The sequence below is a fragment of the Castor canadensis genome, chromosome 1 (assembly GCF_047511655.1).
Source record: "Castor canadensis chromosome 1, mCasCan1.hap1v2, whole genome shotgun sequence".
NCBI lineage: Eukaryota > Metazoa > Chordata > Mammalia > Rodentia > Castoridae > Castor > Castor canadensis.
Genome location: NC_133386.1, coordinates 152,030,892 through 152,044,916, shown reverse-complemented (window position 1 = coordinate 152,044,916; position 14,025 = coordinate 152,030,892). Strand labels below are relative to the sequence as shown.

The 14,025-nt window shown below is 42.4% G+C and overlaps 1 protein-coding gene across 3 annotated transcripts in view; it reads right to left on the bottom strand.

Moving 5' to 3' along the window:
* Positions 1–1,569, bottom strand: part of Far1 (fatty acyl-CoA reductase 1) — a 60,313-nt gene extending 58,744 nt beyond the window's left edge. For 2 of the 3 annotated variants that reach the window (XM_074041853.1, XM_074041868.1), the window contains exon 1: positions 1,412–1,569. The gene's annotated coding sequence lies outside the window, so the exon portion shown is untranslated. The remainder of the gene's footprint in view (positions 1–1,411) is intronic. The other variant, XM_074041861.1, reaches the window with a different exon arrangement.
* Positions 1,570–14,025: the final 12,456 nt, after the last annotated feature.

Here is a 14,025-nt window from a genome sequence, read left to right as displayed (position 1 = left end):
CAAACAAAAAGGCATTTGCAGTGATACACATAGACTGTCTTTCTTTCTTGCCTTTTTTTTTTGTGGTGCACACTATCACTGTGCTACATCCCCAATCCATGTCTTTCCTGAGTAAAAAGAATTTTGAATCCACTTAGATAGAAAACTCCGCTTACACCTGAAAATCTTCCCAACAACAAATGTAATACATAATCAAACTCCGCTACATTAAAAAGGTTCATTGTATAGAACACAACTATACTTACACATTAATTCTCACTTGTGCGACTGTAAGAGATCTTGCATCATTTTAATGCTGTATTACACATGCCCAACAAGAGGGAACTGAGGAGTTCCCCCGGAGGGCAGATTTTCTAAGAGTATCTTCTGATGTTATCTCTGAACAATCTACTTTTTTTTAATGTAAAGGATTACGGGATTCACCGTGGACCGCCAATCGAAAGCAAATAGTACTTGTGTGCATTATTTCTGAGAGGTAAGTCTGTGGTGCTGCTGAGGCACCACAGGGAGACTGAGGACTACCACGTGGGTGAAGAAGGGTGGGAAGAGTCTGGGCAGTGAAAGTTCGTGCTCAGGAAGAGTGAAATACCCCGACTCTTGCTCACACCTGCAACATTCGCCTTTCCCAATGCTGTTCTTGCTCAATTTCATAAAACACGCACAGCCTTCAACCACCGTACATAAATCCACCTGGCTGCTCCCTGTGTGCTTTCTAACAGACCAAATAACGCCTTCTGCTCAAACAGCCTCCATCCACACCTCGCCCAGGGCCTCTCCCCGCAGTCACCTTCCGGTTTCAGTAGATGCGCCCCGTATTCCGTTTCCACGTGTCCCTGTTTGTCCCGAGATCTTAAGCTTCAAAACTCTGCTTCAAAACCTGCTCTCCTTTCGCTTTCAGCTCATCTCCCCAACCCCTTCGGATGCCTACTGCCAAGAAGCCAACCGCCTCCCCGCCCCGCGCCTCCTCCCTGGACACCCTTTTCTCAGCATCACCCGTTTCCCATCACTTTCCTCCTGCCCACATCCGGAATCTCTCGATCACAGCCCGCTTTTGCCGCCGCCCTCCCTCACGCACCGGAGCCCGCGCCTCCGTTCAGTACCCGTCCCACCTTCGCCACCTCTACGCGGCCTCCCAGCTCAGGCGGCGCCCCCACCCCAGGCGGCGCGGCTGCAAGCCAGGCCCCTCCCTCCGTTCCCTCGCGGTCCCGGCCCTAGAGAGGGCGGCGGCTCGGCCACGCCGCGCAGGGACCACCCTGGGCTGGAAGCGGACGCCCCCATTCCCGGGGAAGCGGTGGGGGCGGGGACAGGCCAGCTGCCCCACCTCGGCCCAACCTGCCCTGAGGGAGAAGCTGCCCAGCCCAGGCAAGAAGGAGCCCACAGTCCGAGCCTCCCGCGGCGCCCTGCCTCTCACCGAGAGGCAGAGGTGGGGCCTCGGCACTCCTCCTGGCAGTCCAGCGATGGCTGCGCCGCCACCGCCACTGCAGCCGCCGCTACCACCGCTGTCGCGCTCTCCTCACTCTCTTTCCACCGCCCCCGACCGGCTGCTGAAGAGCGGACGCATAGCGGCACGCCCATTGGCTACGATCGCCCTCGCGTCAGCAGGTCCCGACGGCACCTCGGAACGTGACTGGTTGGCGCGGCGCCTCTTTTTCACGTCTGCTCATGATTGGCTCTTGCGCGCCCCTCACAGGGAGGATCACTCACCCTCCTCTTGTCTTCAGCCTTTCTCCTCCGTGCCCCCCCCTCCAGGTTTCCATCCGGATGGGAGGGGAGCGGGAGCGCGCGCCAGCGGGACGCGAACAGCCAATAGGGGCGCGGAAAGAGGGCCTGGAGGTGGGCGCCGCGACGCGGGCAGGGGAAAGCTCAGCCAATGAACGCGCGACCCACATCCCTGGCTCGTCAGCGCCGTCCCCGGCCGCTCGCGTTCCTGCGGGTCGCGCCCAGGGCCACGCCCGGCTGCCCGTGGCGCGGGAGGGGTGCCCACTCGAATGGTGCGGGGCACGCGGCGAGGCTGGCGCTGGAGCCCCAGGGACAGCCATTGTGGCGTGCTCCCGGATTGCCTACGTGGAACCTGGCTCGCTTTTCCAGGCCACGGGCGAGAGTGACAGACCTCTCCGAGAACTACCAGCTTGGTTGGGGTCAGTGAGCAGAACCATAGCACGGAAGACCCCTGGAAGCTTCTCGGGTTGCCCAGTACAGTAGGGAGGGTACCGAGCCCGTGGCTCATCCAGCCCCGCGGGACTGTGGGCCTAAGCTTTCCACCGTCTGTTTCCTCCAAGATAATTCCGTCCAAGACTTAGGGATGGGGGACAGGGGCACGAGGGAACGTCACGGGACACGGCGAGTGTGCATATGTACACATGAGGTTAGTGCTACTCTGTGCGCGTCATGTACAGCATACTCAAATTTTAAAATTACAGGATGGTGAGACTCCCTCCTGAATACACAGTCCCCACCAGAAGTTAGCTGTCATTCTACAGCTACAAACCATTGTGTGGGAAAAGGATTCTGAGAAGTCAAAGCTCCTGGCACATGAATAGCGCACACAGGATGGAACCTTAAGGATGGTGGAACCTGAGAATGACTGTAGGTGATTTTCCTTTAGGAATTTGGAGTTTGTTTCAGTGCCTGGCCCTGGTAATAGCAGGAAAGCACTCAGCACTGCACCCAGCCACATTAGGTAAAAGCTTACCTAATTGCCTACTTTGGAAGACCTAAGTTCTGAGCCAAAGAAATGAACTTGAATACTGTGACTTCTGTCCTGGAAGCACTCATTATTCCAACACCAACTGCATTTCTGGAGCAGGTCACAGAACACAAAACAGCTGCTTACCTTTATTCAGCTATGAGACATTCTATGTTAGGTAAGGCTCCCTCCTGTGGGCCTACAGCCCACTCACTCCGGTAGCTAAATTCTGAAATAGGCAGAGTTAGAGCTAAGAATTGTTTGATTCAAATCAGTGTGTACATAATGGGTGCCTCCAGTAGAGACCCCACATAGATAGGCAGAGGGAGAACTTTCTGAAGGAATACTTGAAAGAAACACCCACTCTAAAAGATGGTACAATCCTATGGATAAAATATGTCATATGGCCAGAATTCCCCCAATGAAGTACCATCATGTTTTTAAAATTTTATTAGGATATATTCGTTACACATAGGGACAATTCCAATTAGACTTACATTGTACATTAGTTACACTTCCCCCATCATTCCCCCACAACCCCCTCCCCGCCCCACTTACAGCAATTGCAAGAGGTTCTTAGTTCTGCTTCATATAGATACATGAAGTCCATCTACCATATACTGTCACCTTAATCTCCTTCCTTCACCCTCCCCCCACACACACATATCACTAGTACCCTTCCGCACACATATCAATCTTAAGTAAATGCAAAAATTCACATAGCTACAAAAAGTAATTATGTTCACAAAAGGCAATGAAAGATTTTGCCCCAGAGTTTTCCTTAGAAAACATAATAACACTGCTACACTTTGGATCTGAATTGTCCTCCAAAGGTTCATATTGTAAAGGCTTAATCCTCAGCTTGGCACTATTGGAAGGTGGTGCAATCTTTAAGATGTGGAACCTTGTGGGAGGTCACTGGGGGCATGCCCTCAAGTCAGACTGTGAGACAGTGATCTCTTCCTCTCTCTTTTGCCCTTTGCAGCCATCTATTTCCCTTGGATCCACCTGCCCATGGACTAAAACCTCCAAAACTGTGAACTGAAGAAACCATTCTTATTTTTAAGACAATTGTCTTAGGTATTTGTTACAGTAATACAGTGCTGACTAACAACTAACACAAGCACCAAAAACTGTCATTCATTCAGCTGCCTTTCCCATCTTTCTTTAACCAGAGCCCTGAAAAATTAGACTTCTCTATATTGGACTCAACTGCATTGCAATTTTACTCAAATATGAAACACTTCTACATGCTTTTGATCCATGCTATAGAAATAATGTTCTGTAAATGAATGTAAGTTATGCCAAGCAAAAAATGTGATATTATAGTTTCCAGCCTAAAGACAGATACCAGATATTTACTGAGAAAATATTTAGGTCAAACACATGTGCTACCCCTAGTGCAGTTAATAGCTACTTAGGAATTCCTCAGAATTTCCTAACTTATTTAGAAATTGAAAACAAGTAAAATCAGACATTAATTTTAGGCAAATACCATTTCTCTCCACACTGGGGAAACACTTTTTATTGCAACATGTGTCATTTTCTAGCTCATAATATATTTTTCTGTCAGTGTCTTCTTAAACATTCTGCTGAGATTGTTCCTTTATCCTCACAGCAACCCTATGTATGTATTCATCTGGATTGTTTGAAGAGGAAATTGAGACTCACTGAGACAAGTAACTTGCCCAAAGTCACACAGTTTTTAGGTGGCAAAAGTGTAACTGAAATCCAGATTTATTTAATGGTTAAGCACCATAATCTTTCTATGATACTCCCTTTGCCTCCTCCACAACAGAATCAACTCATATGTCTTATCTTTATACATACTTGCATCCTCCACAATTTTATATATGTCCCTCATGGAATTCACAAGATTAACAATTATTTTCTTCATGCTTTGTATTTACAGATTCCGTGATGATTTAAAAGTAGCTGTTGTATATGTAAAATGACAAAACTGAAGGTGATTCAACTCTCTGTAATTGCTGTTAGAGAATCCATCACAACTATTTCGAATACATCAGATATATTTACTCTCATGGCTTAGAGTCTCAGGCAATTTTGCTCAAGTGAGCTAAATTTTAGTTAGAGCAGTTATTCTCTGCAGTTCATTTAGTGAGCTCTGCGTTGTCCTGCCCCCAATTACAGCATCCAAAATTGGTCTGCTTTAAAAATACTTTGTGGTGGTGGGGATTGAAGCCCATGACCTTGAACATGCTAGGTAAGCGTTCTTACCAACAAGCTACATCCCCAGCCCTTTGCTTTTAAAATATTTAAAAGGCTATTAGTAAAAACACAAGACAACAACAAAAATCCTTTCAATTTTGTAACATTTCAACGGGCACAACACTTGCCATTCTGGTCAAGTACACACAGATCCCCGTGGCTTCATTTCCTCATCTCTAAAAGGAGGGTAAAACCAAGTATCTTTTTAGGTGTTTCAGAGATTTGTAAAATAAGCTTGGTTTTCATCTGGAGGGCAACAATCTGACCCTCAGATAGTCTACAGGTTTAATCTAAGTGGAACAAAAATGGAACTGCTATGTTCCTGACTCTTTTAAAGCGTTCTTTTTGTTCTGACCATTGACTTTCTGGTTCTCAGCTGTCTCCTCTGGATCATGCTCATGATAAAGATGTCTTAAAGGTTACCTAGCTCACAGGTCTTGAGAGAAAAAGGTACCGTATTTGTTTTTGTTTTTGCAAGAGAAAAGATTTATTTTGGCTCACAGTTTTGAAGGTTCCAGTCCACAGTAAGTTAAGGTACAGTATTTGTAACATTTGTTATCAATTTTCCAATCATTGTGAAAAGAAGAAACCATCTTGCTGCCCATGTTCTTTCCACACCTGATTACCTGGCCATTATTTTGTCCATCTTTTGTGGGTGGTATTGTCATGAGTTGCGCATCATCTTGGGACAGTGATAATTGAATAGGACCCTGAGATCTGGGAATTATTCTTTTTCCTGTCTTTTTTCTTCTTTTTGTTTCTTTCTTAGAGATTTACTCCCTTTGTATATATGAGTCAGAACAGAACTGCTACAGATGCCCAGAAATGAAAATCACTAGTTTGTCATTGTTTTTTTTTTTCTAATATCACCATGTGTCCAAGTGTAAGCCAGGACCTGCATTTTTCCTTTTCTCTTGGTGGTGCTTTATGAGAATAGTGCCTAAAGTTTCTAAGGTTTGTACCAGTACACCCTTGAATTTCTAGGGTAAGGCCTCTTCTTGGGCATGTTTGCAAAGGAAAGTTCTCAAAGAAAAACCACAAGCAGCTAACCACACTTACGTATTAAAAAAAATTGTTAGTGTCTACAAAGATATGACTCTTTGAGGAAACAAAACACATTTGATTCATTTGCTAATCTGTTAATGTCCAGAGTAGAGATGATGCATAGATTAATTTTTTCATAAGTACTTCCATTTAATCACTTCAATATAATTATTTCTTAGAGAAGCCAGTTGTAGGGTTTTTTATGAGATTGGCAGTAGTTGGCTTGAGAAGACTAGAGTATAGTGATTTTAGAACTGAACTAGGCCTTCATGACCTTCAGTTTTGTCAAGGTCCTGATTCTAGACCTGAACTCCTGAGTTTCGAATCCCAGCACTACCACTTCCTACTTTTGTGATCCTGGGCAAGTTGTTTGATCACTGGGACACAGTTTCCTGGAGCTAAAACAGAAATGACCATAGTAGTACCTACGTCATGGGGTGCTATGAAGCGGAATGTTTTAAAGCACTTAGAATCATTTCTGACACATAGTAAGCTCCCTCTAAAGTATTTGTTAAATTTCAAGAAAAAAATAAGGTAAAATATTTTCCAGAACCAATAACGATGTCCTCCTTCTATATTTTGTAAAATGTCGGATTCGTTATAGATAATATTATTATGGTGATGATTGGCAGTACTGGGGTTTGAGCTTCGAGCCTTGCACTTGCTAGGCAGGTACTCTACTACTTGAACCGTGGCTCCAGACCTTTTTGCTTTAGTTATTTTTTAAACAGGGCCTTTCATTTTTGCCAGGGACTGGCCTTAGACTGCAATCCTCCTACCTATGCCTCCCATGTATCTGGGATACAGGCATAATGCACCACACCCAAATTGTTAGTTGACATAAGGTCTTGCTAACTTTTTTGCCTGGGATGACCTCAAATCACAATCCTCCTGATCTCTATGTCCTGAGTAACTGGGATTATAGGTGTGTACCATCACATCTGGCATAGATATTATTTTTAGCCTCACAACAAGGTAGCTCTTAGGACCTCCCTTTTACTGACAAAAACATGGAAAATAGGGAAATTTAGCTAAATTACCTAAGATCACATATAACAGAGTAGGGGAGTTGGGAATTCTAACCCAGTTGTGTCTTGATTCCAAAGCATTTGCCCTTCTACTGTATAACATTGCTTCCTAAAACATCTTACCCATCCATCTGTTATCTCCATGTCTCTAAATTCTCTACATTTATTTATAGCCATAGTATTTTAGAACTGGTCTTAAGAGTTACTTTGCCTATCCCCTTTCCCTCTTCATAACTAAGCAAATTGACAAGAAGTTAAGTGACTCCCAAGACTCCCTAATTACTTAATAGCTACTAAATAGCCATTGAATACCAGCCAGCCATTTGCAGATAAGGAAAGGAATAAACATTTATATTTCTTATCACAGTGCCTTTCACACAGTAATAAATCAACATTAGCTCTTTTTATCAGTGTACACCTAGTCATCCATTCATTTAGCAAGCATTTCTTAGAATTCATGTATCTGGAAATGTACAAATGAACCAAACACTGTTCTTGAAGTTCACAGCAGTTGTGCAACATGGGATCCACTACCACATGTGCCTATTGAGCCCTTGAAATGAGGTTGGTCCAGGTTGGGATGTGCTTTAAGTATGGAAAAAACACAGAAGACTTACTAGAAAATAAATAAGGTAAAATACCTCATTAATAAGTTTCATGTTGAAATTGTAATATTTTGGATATATTGAATTAAGTAAAATATATTATTAAAAATCATTTTGGTGGAACTGGGGTTTGAACTCAGGCCCTTGTGCATACTAGGCAAATACTATACCACTTAAGCCATATCTCCAGCCCTTTTTTGCTTTAGTTACTTTTCAAGTAGGATCTCACATTTTTGCCCAGGACCAGTCTTGGACCATGATCCTTTTACCTATGCCTCCCATGTAGCTCCTATGCCTCCCATGCCCAACTTGTTGTTTGAGATTGAATCTTGCTAACTTTTTTCCTGGACTGGTCTTGAACCACAGTCCTAATGATATCTCCCTCCTGAGTAGCTGGAATTATAGGTAGGCCCCACCATGCCCTAAAACTATTTTCTCATTTGCTTATTTTTTTTCTTAATGTGGCTACTAGATAAGTTAAAATTACACATGGCTTATATTTCTGTTGCACAGAATTGGTCAATGACAAAAAGGATAAACACAATATAAAATACAAGGGCTATAAGAAGAGTCAATAGAAAGCTCTGTGGGAACCCAGAGGAACGACTATGTAGGGCATTCAAGGAAGGCTTCTCAGAGGTGATAATATTTGACTTGAATGCCAGAGGATGAATAAGGATATTGTCAGGTAATATTTCCAAGGAAGAGCTTGAATATTTAGACTGTTTTCGTAAACATGAAAGAGTAACCATCAAGCCAAAATGTGACAAATAACTTGGTTGTTCTCAAGACTGAGATAGTATACAGGAGTGCTTGATGAGAAATATTAAGAGATAAAATAAGAAAAATTGATTGAAATAAGGTTATGAAAATCCATGTAAGCCATATACTGCTGATAATTTTTATAAAGAGGAATTATTGTATTTGAGCTTTAGAAAGATAACACTAGTAGCCATGTGGAAGTTGGACTGAAAGAAGGAAAAAGACTCAGAGTGGGAGAATGAGAAACAAAGATAGAAGGTTTTGATGGCCTTAAATAATTTGGAGGCAATCATAGTAGGAATGCAGAGGAGAACAAGGCCACAAAATGTATCTCAGAAGTAGAACTGATGAGAATAGGTATCTTATACAATGGAGGTAAAGAAAAGAGGTAGGATTAAGTGAGACACCAAGTTTTACTTCCACCAAATTGTATGACTATAGTGACAATTTTCTTGTCATCATTCATTAAAAATGTACTGAAGTCCTACTTATATGCCAGGTAGCAGGGTATTAGTGCTTAAAGGGGTTCCACGACACTATCTTAACATTGTGTGATTAAGTTTAAAACATTTAGTAGGGGTCTGAAAAGAATAAATAATTAAATCCATACTTTATTATTGGTCTATTAATGAAACTTTCCCATTTCTTTGGTCTCTTATTCTAAGGAACCCTGACTTGTCAAAAGGCTTGTACTATGGCGAAAATAGACATGGGTTAGCCTCATCTAAACTAACCAGTTAAAGCGAGAATCTGGTTCATGGGTGTGGCTTAAGCAGTAGAGTGCCTTGCCTAGCAAATGTGAAGCCTTGAGTTTAAACTCCAACTCCAGTACAGCCAAAAAAAAAAAAAAAGAATCTGATCTCTGAGAGGAGACGTCAACTCACAGACAAGACAATAATAGACAATTTAGGGAAAGATGTGAAGAAACAGGAGCTCCTTTGTAAACTGCTTGCAAACTAGTACATCATGCTTGGAAGAGAAATTTGGCAGTTTGTATTTGTAGTAAAATTGAAAATGTGCATTGTATAGAATTCAGCTTTTGGACTTCTGTATCTCTGAACCTTGCAATGCAAGCATCCAACACCCAGGACATGTGTGGAAAGAAAATTATCACAGTTTCTAATTATATGTATTTTTTAAAACATATTTTTCCTGAAATGGGAAAAATTGAGCTTTTACTAAAATGTATTATAAGGATTGAGCCTGGCTATGTTAGGTTTCTGTCACTGTGACAAAATACCTGAAATAATCAACCATCAACCTGAAAAGAGAAGCTGGAGTGTAACTCAGTGACAGAGCACTTGCCTAGCATGTGGGAAGCCCTGGGTTTGATTGCCAGTAGCACACCAAAAAAACCCAAAAAACAAAAAACACATAAAAGAGGAAAAGTTTATTTTGGTTCACAGTTATGGAAGTTTCAGTCCATGATCAGCTGGCCCCAACGCTTTTAGTCTGTGGTGAGGCAGTACATCATAGCAAGGAGCACATCGGAAATCAAGCTGCTCACTTATGGTGAGCACAAAAGGAGAGAAATGGGAGGGGCCAGGGTCCAATATCCCTTTCAAGAGCATGCCCCCAAAGGGGACCAAGCCAACTTGGGGAGGTGGAGATTAGGAGGATCGTGGTTTGAGGCCAGTCCAGGAAAAAAGTTCATGAGACACCCCCACCCCATCTCAACCAATAAAAGCTGGGCAAGACCTTATTATAAAAATAGCTAAAGCAAAAAGGACTGTGAGTGTGGCTTAAGTGGTAGAGCGCTTGCCTAGCAAGTACAAGGCCCCAAGTTCAAACCTTAGTAGTGCCAAGAAAAAAAAGTACATGAAATAATTATATTTCACTGCAATTCTCTTGAAGTGCCATTCTGCTCCCTCCCTGACAGTGACAATGGGCTATCCCCAGAGTCAGGTCACTGACAGTGCAGGAGAAACAGAATTGGGTGTGGGTTGGTTGAGGAGTAGGGCAGAAAGGGACTTTGTGGCTAAGGAACAACTGACCAGAGGCCAGACATGAAATCAGTGAACAAAGAACTTCAAAGACAGTGCTGTAGTAAATAAAGAGGCAGTATGTCAGGAAGTTGGAGAATTAGGGTCAGGAACCGTGTTGGGATGGAGTGTGCCCCTTTTCACCTTTCTTTTCATAAAATAATTAACTTTGGAAACTTCCAGTTCAGTCACCTTTTCTTGATTATCATTAGGAGGAGGTGAAGAAAGTGATGGAAAAGGACATAGTATGGAGTAATACCATGGCAACAGCAGGATGGTCTTGCTTTCCTTTTTTGCTTTCTCCCTATCTTTAGCAAAGAACAGAAATGGGAACCAAAATGGAAATGGAAACTGAGTCAAGCTCCCGGGACCCTGGCAGAGATGGCAGCTTCCAGAGAAGATAACAAAGGAGGGGTTACCTGGTCATGTACAGAGTAAATGGAAGGAAATTGCCCGCTCTCTATCCAATTAGGAAAGAGGAACACACAGAGATCAGGCATTCAGATCTAGGCTTGGCTGTAGTAATAAGGTAACCATTATGTTAGTTGAAAATTGCCCTTTCTATGTCTCTAAAGTAAAATGTACTTATTTACTGCAGCAAAAACCCAAAAAGTTATGTGTAATAAGGTTTCAAGAATGAAAAAGATACAAATGCTGTCACTGTGGCTTAATTCAATGAGACACCTTGCAGGCCTTACGACTTTACTAACTCCAAGTAGTTGTCACTACAGGTTTTGGTGAACTTTGAGCAGAAAAGTTGCTGATGATGGTAGTTAGTCACTGAAGTAGTTAGTTATTGACGTCCAGGTTAAAGTCATGTCGGCCAGAAGAACTTGAAGTTCAAGGTAAAGCCTACAATCTATAAAACTAAAGTGAAAAGGGGGAAGGACTTAACAGTTGTAAAACAAATGAAATGCTCATTTCTCACTCATCTCTGAGAGAAAACACAGCAATCCAGATTACACAGGGCTCCAAACACAGAACGGGAAAGGAAAGCACATAAAAGTACACAGAAATTAAAGAAAAATCAGTCATACGGGGTGAAGAATTCCTTTCTTTCAACATGTTAACCTGGTCAACATGGGATTCTACAGTTGGTTATTGTGCTGTAATAATTTTTTTTATGTTTAGCAAGGCTTTATTATAGTATAACAGTAGGAAGTAGAAAGAAATGACAAAAGGGAAGAGAAACATCTCCTGCATGTGATGCAGGAGATGGGAGTGAAAGAATGATAGCTAACTATATTATTTATCTATTTATTTAGTGGTGCTGAGGATTGAACCCATAGCCTTGTGTATGCTAAGCAAGTGCTCTACCATTGAACTGCATTCCCAGCCTTTATTATTATTATTGTTATTTTTACAGTATTGGGGTTTGAACTCAATACCTCATTCTTGAGACAGCATCTTGCTGTTCAGGCTAGGTTAGCTTCAAAGTCACTATGTGACTTAGTCTCCCAAGTGCTGGGATTATAGATGTGTCCTACCATGCTCAACTTTATTGTGCATGAATTTTTCCAGAATACACCATAGCTTTTACTTAATAAAAACATCAAGGAGGAAGGGAAGTCATTTTTCAAAATGGCAGAGAGACTGGTATTCACATTATTCAAGAAAGTAAAAAGAATGTCAAGGCACCAGAAATGGCTTTATTGTACATGACAAGTATGATGTTGCTGGGGAGTGGTATTTCTGGAAGAGCTGGCTGCCAGGAAGACCAATGTTCTAGAACAACAATGGGGAACAAAAAGGTGGAGGGGTAAGGGAGGTGGGAAGGAGTTGGGTATGCCATTAGATCATAGGGCCTCATTTTGAGCCCTGGTGGTCTAGAAGTTGACTTTAGGTCCTAGAATGAGTAGGTTCTTGGTGAGAGACACCATAACCAAAATTTTCGAGGTTGGTCCAGTTGATCTGAATGCCAATTGATTGATTTACAATTAGAGAAAATCTCTTTCCAGGAAGAGGATGCTCACCTGCTTTCTTTGATGCCCTCCTTTTTTTTTTTTTTTTTTGAGGACCATAGCCCCTTGTAGTCTGAATTCCAAAGGTTACTAGGTAAACTGAGTGTGTTAATCACTTTTTGTTGCTGTGACAAACACCTGAGAAAAACAGTTAAAAGGAGGAAAGATTTATCTTGGCTCAGAGTTTCAGAGGTTTCAGTCCATGGTTGTTTGCTTTGTTATTTCTGGGCCTGGGGTAAGCCACAACATCATGGTGGCAAGAGCATGTGGTACAGCAGGGCTACTCACCTTGCTGCAGCCAGTAAGCAGAGAGAGAAAGTGATAGGAAGAGGCCAGGGACAAGATACACCCTTCAAAGGCATACCCCCAAGGACCTACTTCTTCCAACCAGGCCCCACCTCCTAGTTTCTACCACCTCCCAGTGATGCCATCAAGTTATGAATCTACCAGTGGATTGATTGGGTCAGATGCCTTAACAATCCAATCACCTCTCAATGATTGGATCACCAAGCAGGGATCAAACCTTCAACACATGACATGAGCCCTTTGAGGGGACACTTCATATCCAAACCATAATCCCTGCTAAAGGAGATAGTTAGGTTGAGGGCAGTTTTTGGTCAGCTCATTGTGAGGCCTGGGAAAATACTCCTGACCATAGAAGAATATTTTTCTTATACTAGACACTCTGCCAAAATTTGCTTTTCTGAACATGCTTAAGACTTTAAAAAATACTTTTGGGATAATTTTAGATTAACTAAAAAGTTGCAAACTTAGACCAGAGAGTTCCCATATACTTTGCACTCAACTTCCCATATGTTTATAGCCTTTGTTTTTCTTTTTCATGGTACTGGGGTTTGAGCTCAGGGCCTCGTGCAGGCAATCTAGAATTTGGGCCATGCCCCAAGCCCTTTATGCTTTGGCTGTTTTTGAGATAGGGTCTCGTGTTTTTGCCAGGATCAACCTGGACTATGATCATCCTACTTATGCTTCCCGTGTAGCTGGGATAATAGGTATGCACCACCATGCCCAGCTTTTTTGTTGTTATTGAGAAGTGGGTGTCACTAATCTTTTGCCTGGTTTGGCCTCAAACTTCTAACCTCCCAATCCCCACCTCCCAAATAGCTGGGATTACAGAAATGAGATACTACATCTGGCCCATGTGTTTTCCTCTTATACAACCACTGTGCAGTTGTTAAAATTAAGAAATTGACACTGGGGCAGTATGATAAGCTATGTACTTTATTCAAATTTAATCAGTTTTTCCACTAGTGCGCTTTTTTTTTGTTTGAAGAGCCAATCCATAATCCCATACTGCATTTAGTTATTATGCTTCCTTAATCTCCAATCTTTGACGGTTTCTCAGTCTTCTTGTTTTCCATGACTTCGACAGTTTTGGGGAGTACAGGTAAGACAGTTTTTCAAATATACGTCAGTTTTATTTTTTCTGATGTTTTTCTCATGATTATATTAGAGTTATGAGTTTTGGGGAAAATCACCACAAGGATGAATGCGTTTTTCTTCACTCCTATCAGAGGGCACATACTATCAACATGATGGTTACTACCACTGCTAACCTTATCCACTTGGTTAATGTGGAGCCTAATCGTTTTTCCACTGGGAAATTACTATTTTTCTTTTCCATGCTCTGTTGTTTGAAAGCAAGTCACTAAGTCTAGCCCATGCTCAATGGGAGTTGAATTATGCTCTGTCTCCAGGAGCAGGGAGTAT